The sequence below is a fragment of the Ovis aries genome, chromosome 1 (assembly GCF_016772045.2).
Source record: "Ovis aries strain OAR_USU_Benz2616 breed Rambouillet chromosome 1, ARS-UI_Ramb_v3.0, whole genome shotgun sequence".
NCBI lineage: Eukaryota > Metazoa > Chordata > Mammalia > Artiodactyla > Bovidae > Ovis > Ovis aries.
Window position 1 is genome coordinate 110,084,510 of NC_056054.1, and position 12,219 is coordinate 110,096,728.

The window sequence follows — 12,219 nt, forward strand, 5'->3', positions numbered from 1 at the left end:
AGTAGGCGCTAAGTATTTGTTGAATGAGTAACTGAATGAATGTTCATTCTCTGTCAGTTTTCTATATACTTAACCTGTCTCCAAGCTGCCTCCCCCGGCATCTCTGAGTGAATACTCAGGGGTCACAAACTCACTTTTAATATTAATATATTTCTGTGCTTTTATAACTAGTATATACAAGATACTCATATGTGGGACATGCCAAGCACTATTTTTACTGTAAAGTTTGCAGCCAGATAATTATTTATGTACCTAAAAATACAGGTATAATGAAGCAGAACCCCCAAACTGTACTAAAATATAGCATAAAGCATAAGACTTCAAAGAAATATTGTACTTGTCAAAAACCACTTTAGTCTCTGCTTCCTGACATCTGGGGGTAAAAAAATCACTCTCCTCCACTGTTAGGGGCACAGTTAAGTAAAAAAAATGTTTAAGTACTGTTGGAAGTTTGTACATAATTAGAAAAGAAAATAAGCTGCATATTCCTTCAAAATAGGTATAATTGGTGCTAAATTGTCTGCTATTTTAGATGGCACCATGACCCTCCTCAAAAGTGGACTATAGATGTAGCAAAAAGATTATCAGGGGCTGTTAGCAATTCCCAGATGATGCTCCTCCAAAACTCAGGACTGGGCTGGGTCTATGGCAGGCAACTCCCAGAAAGTGCCCTGGCCAGAAACACAGCAGCCAACCTCTGGGCCCCTATCTCCTCCCAGCTCCCCAGGAATCTGTCTGTTCTCTGGACACCCTGGTGCTCATACTTGGCTTTAAAGCCCAGCATTTCTCCTAGTTGAAAAGACTTCACGAAACCCTCCCCATGGGGCCTGTGAAACCTTGTTCCCAGAACAGGACTAACGATTCCTGCAGGCTTCTATGCTCAGAGCCCGAGAGAAGTCCAGCGCTTCCTAGTGAGCACAGGAGACCATCCTCTTGGTGGCGACTACTGTAAGATGCATCATGCATTTCCTACTCCTTCTAGCACTCCACTATGCCCAAGCATTTTCAGGGTATCGCCATACCTTGAAACATGTGGCCCATGGCTAAGTCCCCCAGAGCCTCACACACAATCTCCAAGAAACTAGCTTGAAACGCTCAATCTGAAGAAGGCTGGTTGGACAAACCATTTGTAAACAAACGAAGCTAGTGTTTGTTTCTGTACCAATTATGGATCTACCTATCCAGACCCTTTTCCATTTTACCTTATTTAATTCTAGATATTAGTTGGCTCTTCTAGAAGAGGAAACCAAGGCTCAAGAAACCTAGTGCAAAAAAAAAAAAAAAAGAAACCTAGTGCATGCCCAAAGTTACACAAGTAGACAGCAAGACCGCTGATGCAGACCCAGGTCCGTGTTGTCCCCAAACAGTTGTTTCCTCCGCTATACTTGTGTTTCCAGCTTCTTGTATCATAAGACTCTGTGTCTCGCCCACCGTCCATTCTCTCAGTAGAACCATCATAGGACAACATTACATTACAGAAGCAAAAAGACACATCTTCCGAGGAGGACACAAAGAAGTTTAAAGACGTTCTGTTCCATTACAATTCATAGGAACTGAAAAAAGACATAAACACTGAAATCATGTTTAGGAGAGTAGGTTCCATTTCCTATGGCTTTTAAATGCAAATGAAAACGAACAGTTTTGCTAGTAAGTGGAATCATTGTAAAGACAATAAACTAACTAGTTCCTAGACAAAATATAACTGATCTGTGCCAGGCTAGCTCTCCAGAAATGACAGATCACTTTTGTAGGGGGACATTGTTATAAAACCCTCCATTTCTAGTGGTGTCACTTGGGAACCACAGTGCCACACCCAGCTGCTTCTAAAAGGTGTTGTGTCCAGCAGACCAGAAAACATTCCCTTCTCCCCAACACAGGCTATTCTTTACCAACAGTCAAAATTAACCCTTTAACAAATAAATCAGATTCCACCACTCCTCTGCTCAAACCCACCAATGACTTTTCATTAGCATGAAGGAAAGCTTGATCTACAAGACTTACCACTTGGTCTGCAATAGCCCTGAGGTAGTGATTTCAAAATTTGGTGGAGTATTTTTTTTTTTCTTTATTTCTGTAATGATTGCGGACCACTGCTAGCTACAGAGAGGAAGGGGACCTGGAGTTCGTGTGTCCTGCAATATGTAGATGAATCTCACACAAAGAAGATCTGCCCCACGTGGTGTACTTCTTTTGAATGACCTACTGAAAGGCTAGTTGCTGGTATCTGGACCTAAAGTCTATCTCATTTTTCCATATAAATACAATTTTCTGCATAGTTTAAAATTTCCTAAAATATTCAGGAATGCAAAATGGTGCATGCTTTGCAAGAATATTTAATTTATTTTGATCATAAATTTATCAACAAGTGTGGACCAGTTTGGAAAATCACAACACTGCTGATGATTGATATTCTTTGTGATATTTATAATACACCTGCACTTTTTTTGGATATCAGCATCTATAGTTATTGCATTGGAGGTGATTCTTCATATAGGTATAAGACTGCTAGTGTGGTATTTATGTATTAAAATACATAGCATTTATTATATTTCCTTATATTTTAAAAAAATGAATTTTATTGATTTGTTTTAATTATACTTATACGTTGTATTACCTATAAACTTCATTTCAGGATAGTAAAGGAAAAGTGAGGAGATACTAGACTTAACACACAAGGCAGAGTTGGCTGTGATGGGGTTGAGTACATTATGCTGTATGACGTGCCCCGTATTTTTTTTTTTTTTTTTAACCACACTACCATGGCATGTGGGATCTTAGTTTCCCAGTCAGGGATTGAGCCCATGCTCCTTTATTAGAAGCATGGAATCTTAACCTCTGCACTGCTAGGGAAGTTCCAACATGTCCCATATTAATCTCTGAGCTTGACTCTCTTCATCACTGTCTCCGCTCCAGCCACACTAACCCTTGTGCTTTCCCTCCAAGTCACCAAGCCCATGCCCACCCCAGGCTCTCTGCTCTTGCTGTTTCTCTGTTTGGAATGCCCATCATCTGGATTTCATCGAGCTCTCTTGCTTCATTTCCTCTCCACTCACATGCCACCTCCTGGGAAAGTCTTCCGGGACCATCAGGCTTCACATCACTCTTTTATCATCGATTCCTCCGGCAGGTATCTCTACCTGCAATTCTACCGTAATATTATTTCCCTACCTATTCCTTGTCTCTGTCACAGAAATATGCACTCCATGAGGGAAGTGGGAAATGCTGTTTTGGATCCCTGTGCCTGGAAAGGGGCATAAAGTGGGTGCTTGATAAATATTTGTAAAGTGGATGAATTAATGCAAGAAGACATTGCCTGTGTTCCTGATCCCTAGGAGCTATAAAGCTCTTTCTCTTTTTTATCTACATAATTTACAGCCAGTCTAAGTCAGCATTAATTCTTTCAAACATATCCATCAAGTGCTGACCATATTTCAAGTGGTGAGAACACAATAATAAATAAGACATATCCTGTCTGCACAGTTTGTAATTAATGGTCATTTTCAGCACCTGTGAACCATTTGAGTCCTACAGTGAAGTGACTTTATTTGTTTTTAATCTATCCATTTCTATTTTATATTGAGTATCTTTAAAATGTAATACTTATGATATTCACAAATTAAAAATTCTCTCTCTTGTGTTAAGAAAAATGTTGCTAGCACATATATAAGAACTTTTACCGGTTTGGAAAATCTTGCCACTGGTCCTGGTGATGTTCTTCTACTAGTTCCCAAAACATCACCCCTCAGAGACTGAGAGAGCTAAAAGCTGGGTGATGCCTAAATAAGTGGAAGCTTTTAGTTCCCTTCAGTGGTGTAGCCAGCAGGGACCTCTACCTACCTGGCTGAGATGAAGTCACCTACATAAGGCACACAGGGGCCATCTGCCCTCTGAAGGACTCCACCAGCTAGAAAGCCCATTCCATCCTCTTTGTTAGGGTAGCACAGGTTAGTACCAGCCCCAGCTGGTGGCATACAGCCACCCTGGAGGTTCCAGGCAGCGGCTGATCATTCAGGGCCTTTCATTCCCCTACTGTCTGGCCAGGCACCTTTTCTTCATGCTGTGGAGTGAGACAAAAGCAACCTCCAAACTAACAAAACCTAGATACTTGTACACAGCTCTACAGAGCTATATAGAGCTGTACAATGGACTTTCTCATTCATTTTCACATTTGGAAGATGGACAGTACAATTTTGTTTTAATAAATAAGCAAGTTAAAGATCAGAGAGGCTTGGAAACTTGGCAAAGCTGCAACTTAAACCAGTATCTCCTGATTCCAAGTTAGAAAATGGAAACCATTGTCTAGCTACAATCAGGTTTGTGGGATTATCTGTGGAGTTAAATTCTCACTGATATAGAACTTGACCTGAGGAGCTGGCTACATTGCACCCTGATAAAGCACTTGAACGAATCTCAATTCACTGCCTACTTGGGCACACATCCCATCCCAGCTCCCACAATTTCATGAAGACTACATTTCATAAAGAATACATTCACAGAGAGCTTCCAGAATCGAGAAGAGCTTAGAGTGAGCCATGATGACTGTATACCCTGGTCCCAAACTTTCACAGTGCTAGAAACTGTTGGCACTCAGCAGCACCATTATAATAGAATGATGCAGAGGAGGAGTGGACTAGAAAGAGCAGGTAGTATTCTGGATTATGGCTGAAAACTCTGAAATGCCTCTTCTGTAAACTCCTTCCCTACAACCCCCCAAGCCCCCATCCACACACACAGACCAAATTCTCCTTTCAGGCCTGACCTTAAAGCAAAAAGATTTAGGATAAACTGAGTTAAAAATAAAAGGCTCCAGAAGGGCTGTACAGGGATTTCAGGTCCAAAGGCCATATCCATCGGACTGTCAGGAAAGAGTTAATATCAGAACTGATGTTCCATCAAAGTAACTCAGGAAGGTAAAGCTGTGTTGGTTCTTATTGCAAGATTCCTAAGTCCCTTTAAAAGTACCAGACTAACTTCCAAAGAATTTCAGGAGTTTCAGCTTGCTGCAAACACACACAAGTCCCCAAGCTAAAAAAAAAAAAAAAAAAAATCAGTCTCCTTCCAGAGTCCTCCTGTCTGCCGTATCAATTCCCCACTTCTTAGCATGGATTGGATTCTCCTATCTCACCCCACCCCAGCTTCTTCAGAGCACAAGTGACAGCTGGCTGTGTCCTCTGGTCACCCGTCCAGAGCCCTGGGTTGGAGACATGCTGACTCCCCAGCAGTCAGGAGGAGAGGTGAGTCTCCTCAAGTTTCCTGAGTTCACCTGAGGTGGAGGTCAGTTCCCGGCTCAGGCAGTTCCCTCTAGCTAACAGACTAGAGGCTGCGATATGAAATGGAGAGAGCCAGACCAGCCCAAAATAGAAAACCAATTCGACCAAGCTCCCAATCGTCCTGAATATGGCCCATTAGATGAAACAGGGAAAGAGAGCTGAAGTGCATGCAGGATGAGAGAGTTGGTGAGAAAACTGCTTGCTGGAAACCGAGAATTATGAAAAGAACATTCTGATACCAACCTCAAAGCCTGTCCGGCGAGCAGGAAAGGCTGCGAACTTTTCAGTCAAGACCGCTGAAGTATAAGACCTTGACTTTCTGGGGACAAGTTCATCTCCTGCTGATAATTAGCGTGCTGCTGTGTAGTTTGTTCCACTGAGACGAAGAACAATGATTACATCTCACCTTGCAGATGAGGAAGTGAGTGATGAGCTCTAGCACACACACACAAAAGCCTATCCTTTGGAATACAAAAGGATAGCCGACAAAGACAGCACAGGTCCTCACCCTCTACAGGACCCCATCCACCTCCTGACCCATCTTGGTCAAGGTGAGTGTTACGTTCGAGGACAACTGGACTTTTCCTTATCCGCATATGGGATGATCTGCCTTTTCACGTGCTCAGAGGTAAAGGAATGGAGCCATAGTGGTTTCAAAACCTATGGCCAGGCATCCCGCTCACTCTTTGCCAGTGATTTTTCTGCGAAGAAAGGATTCAAAGGCTGTGTCAGACTAAGCAGAGAGATGTAGCAGGCATCTGAGCCTTCGCTAGACAATAGAAAATTAATAAGGGAGGAACAGGGAAAGAACAAAGAGGGAGGAGACGAAAATGAGGGGAGGTCCAGGATTCCCAAGGAAAGGGGTTTTCTTTCTCTTCCCAGAGCCCCCAGGGAGGAATAAATATAACTATCAACCTAGCATGACAGCATATAAAATAAAAGAGGTACCTGCCAGGTGACCATCTCTGCCGGGACTCGAACCCGGAACCTCTGGATTAGAAGTCCAGCGCGCTCGTCCATTGCGCCACAGAGACCTCACCACACACACAGCATCAGCACCAGAACTGAAAAAGCACATACCTTCTGCATCACCGAGCCATCTCAGCATCCTGCTCTTTGAGCGGTGGGGGGACAGGGACAGCTGGAAAATCTGGAGTGGAGATCCACCAGCCGGCTCCATCAAAGCTTTTCTCAGTACCGTGGGTCCTGGGGTCCGCAGAGGATCGGAGGAATGTGAAAGTGGTCATTTCCCCAGTCCCAGAATCTCTGATGGAGTAGGACAGAGCGTGAGTCTTTGCTCTTTGTTCCTCCCCATCCCTAAGGGAGGTAGGGAGAACGTCTTTCTATTCTCATGCTAATTAAGCAGAGTGCACCCAGTCCAGGAGAGAAACCCGAAGCCTGCTCTACCTCCACCCGTCTCCCTCACTGTGGTTTCATCCCAGTCCAGCTATTCTCAGACAGGGGCTGGGCAAAGCTGGGAGATTCAGGAAAACCCTCGATCCCGAGACAAAGAAGCTGCCTCCGTAAAGAAACAGTGTGAACGGCAGCAAAGACTAGCAGGGAAACTGGGCTCCAGAAGACGGTACAGCCCTCAGCTTTGAGAGCTGTATCTATGGAGCCTGGGAAGAGGGAACGGGAGTCTGATACGATGTTCCTTCAGCATCCTCTCTAGAATTAAGGATGGGAGTGGAGACGGAGCAGTGGTCTGTGTGTTTGAGAGACAGAGACAGACAGAGAGGGAAGGTGGGAAGAAGGGCACACAGGGGGGAGGGTGAGTGCGGCAGCTCTGTAGTGAAACACAGATGGTCTTCAAGCAACCCTCCACGAATACCTGCCTCCCCTCCCCCACCTTTACAGCTCCAAGTCCGCCTTTCTTTCCTCCAGGACTGTCTTATTTAAAGATTGAGAATTTCTCAGCTGCTTGGGCTTGCTAGAGGTGACCTTAGACAATCAAACTGTCCACCACTCCATAACCTTACATAAAGACTTCCATACCTACCCCAGATCAAATAAAACAGTTCCTATTTTTAAAAGCCTCCTAGAGAAAACAATGCTACAATCACTGTTTCCACTATGCCAGTCCTTCTGAAAATCTAATCTAAGTCCTTCCAACCTCACCTTCAGCTCATTTTACCCTATTTGATTCCCAGACACATCAGGGGACAACTGGTCTCTGTGTTCCCAATGACAGTACATTGATCGAAATACTGTGATTCAGTGTTCATGACCCCACTCCCACTGAAAAGGTTACAACTCAAGTAAAGTGCTGGCTCAGAATGCCCTTCTCCCCCACCTCAGTGTGCGCCTCTAGGGCTACTGCTCTGGTCACTGCCCCCTGCCTCCAATTACAGCTCAAGATACAAGCGATGGCCAAGTGAAGAACAGCATGACAATAGGAAGGGCTTCAATCAGAAGGTCTTAAAGGGCCCTTCTAGCTCTAAGACTGCATCCTAGGGTAATAGCTCATACTTCCCTATCCGTTCCTCTAGCCCCAATGATGGGATCAGGGAGCAACAGGGAGCAAGGTGATTCAGTCAGCCTGGGATGCATAGGGAAGAGTCTACCACCTGGGGAAAAGCAGCCACTCCAATCAAGCTTGCCTTTCGTCTGGGCCTACAGAGAGGAGCTCAGAAAAGTAAAACTGCTTATGCATATTACGGACCTAAAGCAAGGAGGCACAGACTGCACCATTCTTCACACGTTTACCCTAGACAACGCCAAGAATCTGACACGTAGAACTTGGTGCTGGCCAGAGGCTGTACTACTCTGAGTGGCCAGGAACAAGGTGCTAGTCAGGGAACTCATCAGGAGGCCCACGTGCTTGTAAAGGGAAGCTCGATGCTCAGGCCAGCCATGAGCCCCACAGGCATGAGGAAAGGGAAAGCCCAGCTTATCGGGATACTTCCCACCAGACCTAGTCACTGTTGTCTCTGCTCTGGGAGATATCTCTGTCTATGGGAGATTGAGCCCCATACCCAAGAAATCTACCAGTCCCGCGTTTTGCCCAAAGCTTCACTACCTTAACAGATCATGTGTTCTCTACAACGTGAATGAACAGCCCCAGTTCTCCAGCTCCCTCCAGACCTTCAGTCACCGTTTGAAATGTTCGCACCTGGGGCTAGGGCATACATCGATGACGTGGTCCCACCCTCAAGGATCCTGTAGGTAAATTCTAATCTAGGAACTACTCTGAAAGACGGACAAGAAAAGATGGAATTGGTCTTGCTGTCTGTTGCTGTTCAGTTGCTAAATCCTGTCCGACTCTTTTGTGACTCCATGGACTGTAGTCCACCAGGCTCCACTGTCCATGGGATTTCCCAGGCAACAATACTGGAGTGGGTTGCCATTTCCTTCTCCAGGGGGTCTTTCCAACCCAGGGATCAAACCTGTGTGTCCTGCTTGGCAGGCAGATTCTTTACCACTGAGCCACCTGGGAGGATGGAATTAGTCTTATTGCCCACCAAATAAGGTGCTGATTTTCCAGGTTCACATTAACCAAACAGCCACCTTCAGTAGCAAGCTATGTAGTTTGCTTGCTTCAGAACTCTGAGAATATGACTTAATTTTTCAATCTTCCATTTCCTCACTGTAAACTGGGGGCAATAAAAAATGCTATTGAGAAAGATGAGCTGAGACTTTTAAGATGTTGTCCCCCTCCTTCCTCAATCCCATGAGTTGTATAATTCTTGACTATCTCGCCTGAGTTATCTCCTTCCTCATGAACACCCTTCCTTTATCCCTCCGTTACTCCCCACCTCAACCTCTCCATTCTAGCAAAGAAACACCCCTCCCCAACAAGAGTCTCTCCAAGACCCTTTACACTTATATTCTATATCAACAAAAATATGCTGGACTTTGTCCAAGGGCTTTTATCAAATAAGAGACGTTCCTCTGACGTCTATTATTTCACTTTAAATCCATCAATCAGATAAAGCTTCTTGATAAGTGTGAATAATGTCTCTCAATTAGGTTTTTAATTTGAAAATAAGGAGGGAAATAATCAAAGAAAGTGGTAGTTTTTAAAGGGGAAGGAAAGATAAGGTTAAGCCATCAAAATGATTAAAGACAGTACATCTTTTTCTTCTCTAAGCTAGGTATGTCATTTGTGTTTATGTAAACCCTTAAGAAGATGAGTACATTCTCCTTCCAAAAAAATGTTTTGTACTGATTGAATTCTCCAAAGATCTATGACTCAAGCATTACTCATGCCTCTAATTGAATACCATCCTCTGACCCCACAGACACACTGGTGATGCTCATACCTTATTTCATTCATAAAGTGTTGCTGGGATACACGTGGTAAATGCCAGAAACTTCTCCCGCTGGCCCAGAAACAAATACAATTAAATCCACATCCTATCTTGGCCCTGCTCACAGCTTCCCTATACCTACACCAACAAATCCATGTTTTAAATGCTAAAGGATATTAGATGGAGGAGGACAGTGTAACCGTTTGGAGAGTACAGCCTATACACACTATACTTTCATCTAGTCCCTCCAGTGTCCCAAATCTTATCCATTCACATGAACATGAGCACATTCTCCCGAAGTGGTTTCCATATACCATTTTCCAATGCCCCCAACAATATCTTATTTTCTCACCCCTACGAGTCAGCCCATCTCATTCCAATTGTCAGCACCTCCCAGGGACGTTGAGAAAGGTGTTTTGCAAAGTCAGGCCTGTGGAGCTAGGCCCTACTCTGCAGAAGTTACAGGCACTCAGTTCGTAATTCCCTACTCTTTACACAAGGCAGTGAGGACATACCCATAGGCAAGCAAACGGCCTTTGGTTCTTCTCCAGACACTGCATCTTTGTTGGGCCTTGCTCCCTGTCATTTGTCTATTTCTCTCATGCATTTTTCTAACCCGTGATAATAAAGTTTGTATGTTCCTAAAGCCTTCTATTGAAGAAGGCAACGGCAACCCACTCCAGTACTCTTGCCTGGAAAATCCCATGGACAGAGAAGCCTGGTGGGCTGCAGTCCATGGGGTCGCTAAGAGTCGGACACAACTGAGCGACTTCCCTTTCACTTTCCACCTTCATACATTGGAGAAGGCAATGGCAAGCCACTCCAGTGTTCTTGCCTGGAGAATCCCAGGGACGGGGGAGCCTGGTGGGCTGCCATCTATGGGGTCACACAGAGTCAGACACGACTGAAGTGACTTAGCAAAGCCCTCTGTTTCCTTCCTTCTTCAGTCAAGACTTCCCTGGTGGCTCAAATGGTAAAGAATCTGTCTGTAATGCAGGAGACCTGGGTTCAATCCCTGGGTTGGGAAGATCATGACTGAGGAACTTCTATTTTTTCACTTTCAGTCAAGGAGCTTGACTGTAGATTGCTTTTTCCCTCCTCATCTTTTCCCTGTCCTTTAAGTAGAAAGAAGTAAGACAATCCAGGTAATAACTGAGCTTGTAATCAAGCCAAAGGAGCACAAATAGAGAGCCAATTTTGCTTTAATCACAACATCCAACTTTCAGACACCATTCCAGGTCTAACTCAGTCCCACTGGGATATCCAGCCCTTTCAAGCTTCCTGGAAACTAGACCTAGAACAAATTTATTTCAAAAATGGGCTGGACTTCCAATGGGCACTCAAGGTCACAGTGGAGATACCGAGGTCAACCTATTGTGGGGGGTCGGGGGAGGTGGTCTGAGGAATGCTGAAGAATCTGGAGATAGAATCTCTCCTTCCTGGTTGCTTCTACCTCCCATCTTTTTCAGCTGACTAGAAAATTCCAGAGAGTATATCTCCAAGGATATGAAATGCTCTGTTTGGTCAAAAAGTATGAGGAAGCTAGCTGCTGCTGCTGCTAAGTCACTTCAGTCATGTCAGACTCTGTGCAACCCCATAAATGGCAGCCCACCAGGCTCCCCCATCCCTGGGATTCTTCAGGCAAGAACACTGGAATGGGTTGCCATTTCCTTCTCCAGTGCATGAAAGTGAAAAGTGAAAGGGAAGTCGCTCAGTTGTGTCCGACTCTTTGCGACCCCATGGACTGCAGTCTACCAGGCTTCTCCGTCCATGGGATTTGCCAGGCAAGAGTACTGGAGTGGGGTGCCATTGCCTTCTCTGAGCAGTGTCTAACAACAGAAGAGGAAGTGGGCTGACACATCCCACCAGATCTTTCTGGGAATTTGCTGGAAAATGTTCTCTCAGCTTCACCCAGGTTTTCCCCCAAAATGTGTAATTTCTGGTATTTCTTCTCTAGTTCAACACTCTTCTCTTTAAAATCCAGGCTCTCTCGTGATTTCCCTGGCAGTCCTGGAGTTAAGACCCCACACTTCCAATGCAGGGGGTGCAGGTTAGATCCCTCAGGGAACTAAGATTCCACATGCCTCCACTGCTAACTCTAAGTCATCCCCTTCTCCTGTGTCAATGCTAACTTCCCTGTTGCGTCTTCCCACTATTTCTTCTCCTCACCATCTCCATCAGTTTCTCCTTCTTCCTCAGGGCACATCAACCTTAGTCACTTCCTGATTTAAATGTCCTTTCCCCTCTGTCCACACCACTCTTCACTCATGTTCATTTCACTACTTCCCACATTCTGCAGCTGGCACCCCTAATCCCTTCCCACCCAGTCACTATCCTCTGCAAGGCACAATTTCTTGGCCCTTTCCCTCTCTCTTTTCATCTCCCCTTGGATCTACTACTCTAAGACTGTTGCCCAAGCTCACTGTTCCTGGTCTCTCCCAGATTCAGCCCACTGCTCCTCTCCATCTTTGCCCTCCGTAACCACTATCCCAAAGGTTTTTTGAGTTTCCCAGCCTCTCACACTCCTTGACCCTCACCCTCTCAGTAGACTGTCACTTGGCTCCAGAGTCTTGATTTTGTCTTTCCTTCATCCTCAGGCTCTATTTTTCCTTCCTCCAGATTTCATGTCCCAGATCTCTTTCTTTTCCGCCCAAACTTCCTAGCCCAGACCTTTTCTCCTTCTTAAATCTTCAGTTTCT

General features: G+C 44.9%; 1 long non-coding RNA gene and 1 other non-coding gene across 4 annotated transcripts in view; both read right to left on the reverse strand.

The window, feature by feature from the left end:
• Window positions 1-12,219, reverse strand: part of LOC121820643 (uncharacterized) — a 98,072-nt gene that overhangs the window by 45,418 nt on the left and 40,435 nt on the right. Inside the window, exon 1 of one of the 3 annotated variants that reach the window (XR_006061267.2) lies at window positions 6,351-7,583. The exons of the other annotated variants lie outside the window; for them this stretch is intronic. This is a non-coding gene — a long non-coding RNA (uncharacterized LOC121820643). Of the gene's footprint in view, window positions 1-6,350; window positions 7,584-12,219 lie in introns of those variants that run through there. 3 annotated transcript variants of the gene reach the window in all.
• Window positions 6,231-6,304, reverse strand: TRNAR-UCU (transfer RNA arginine (anticodon UCU)). The gene has a single exon. It is a non-coding gene; the product is annotated as a tRNA-Arg (tRNA).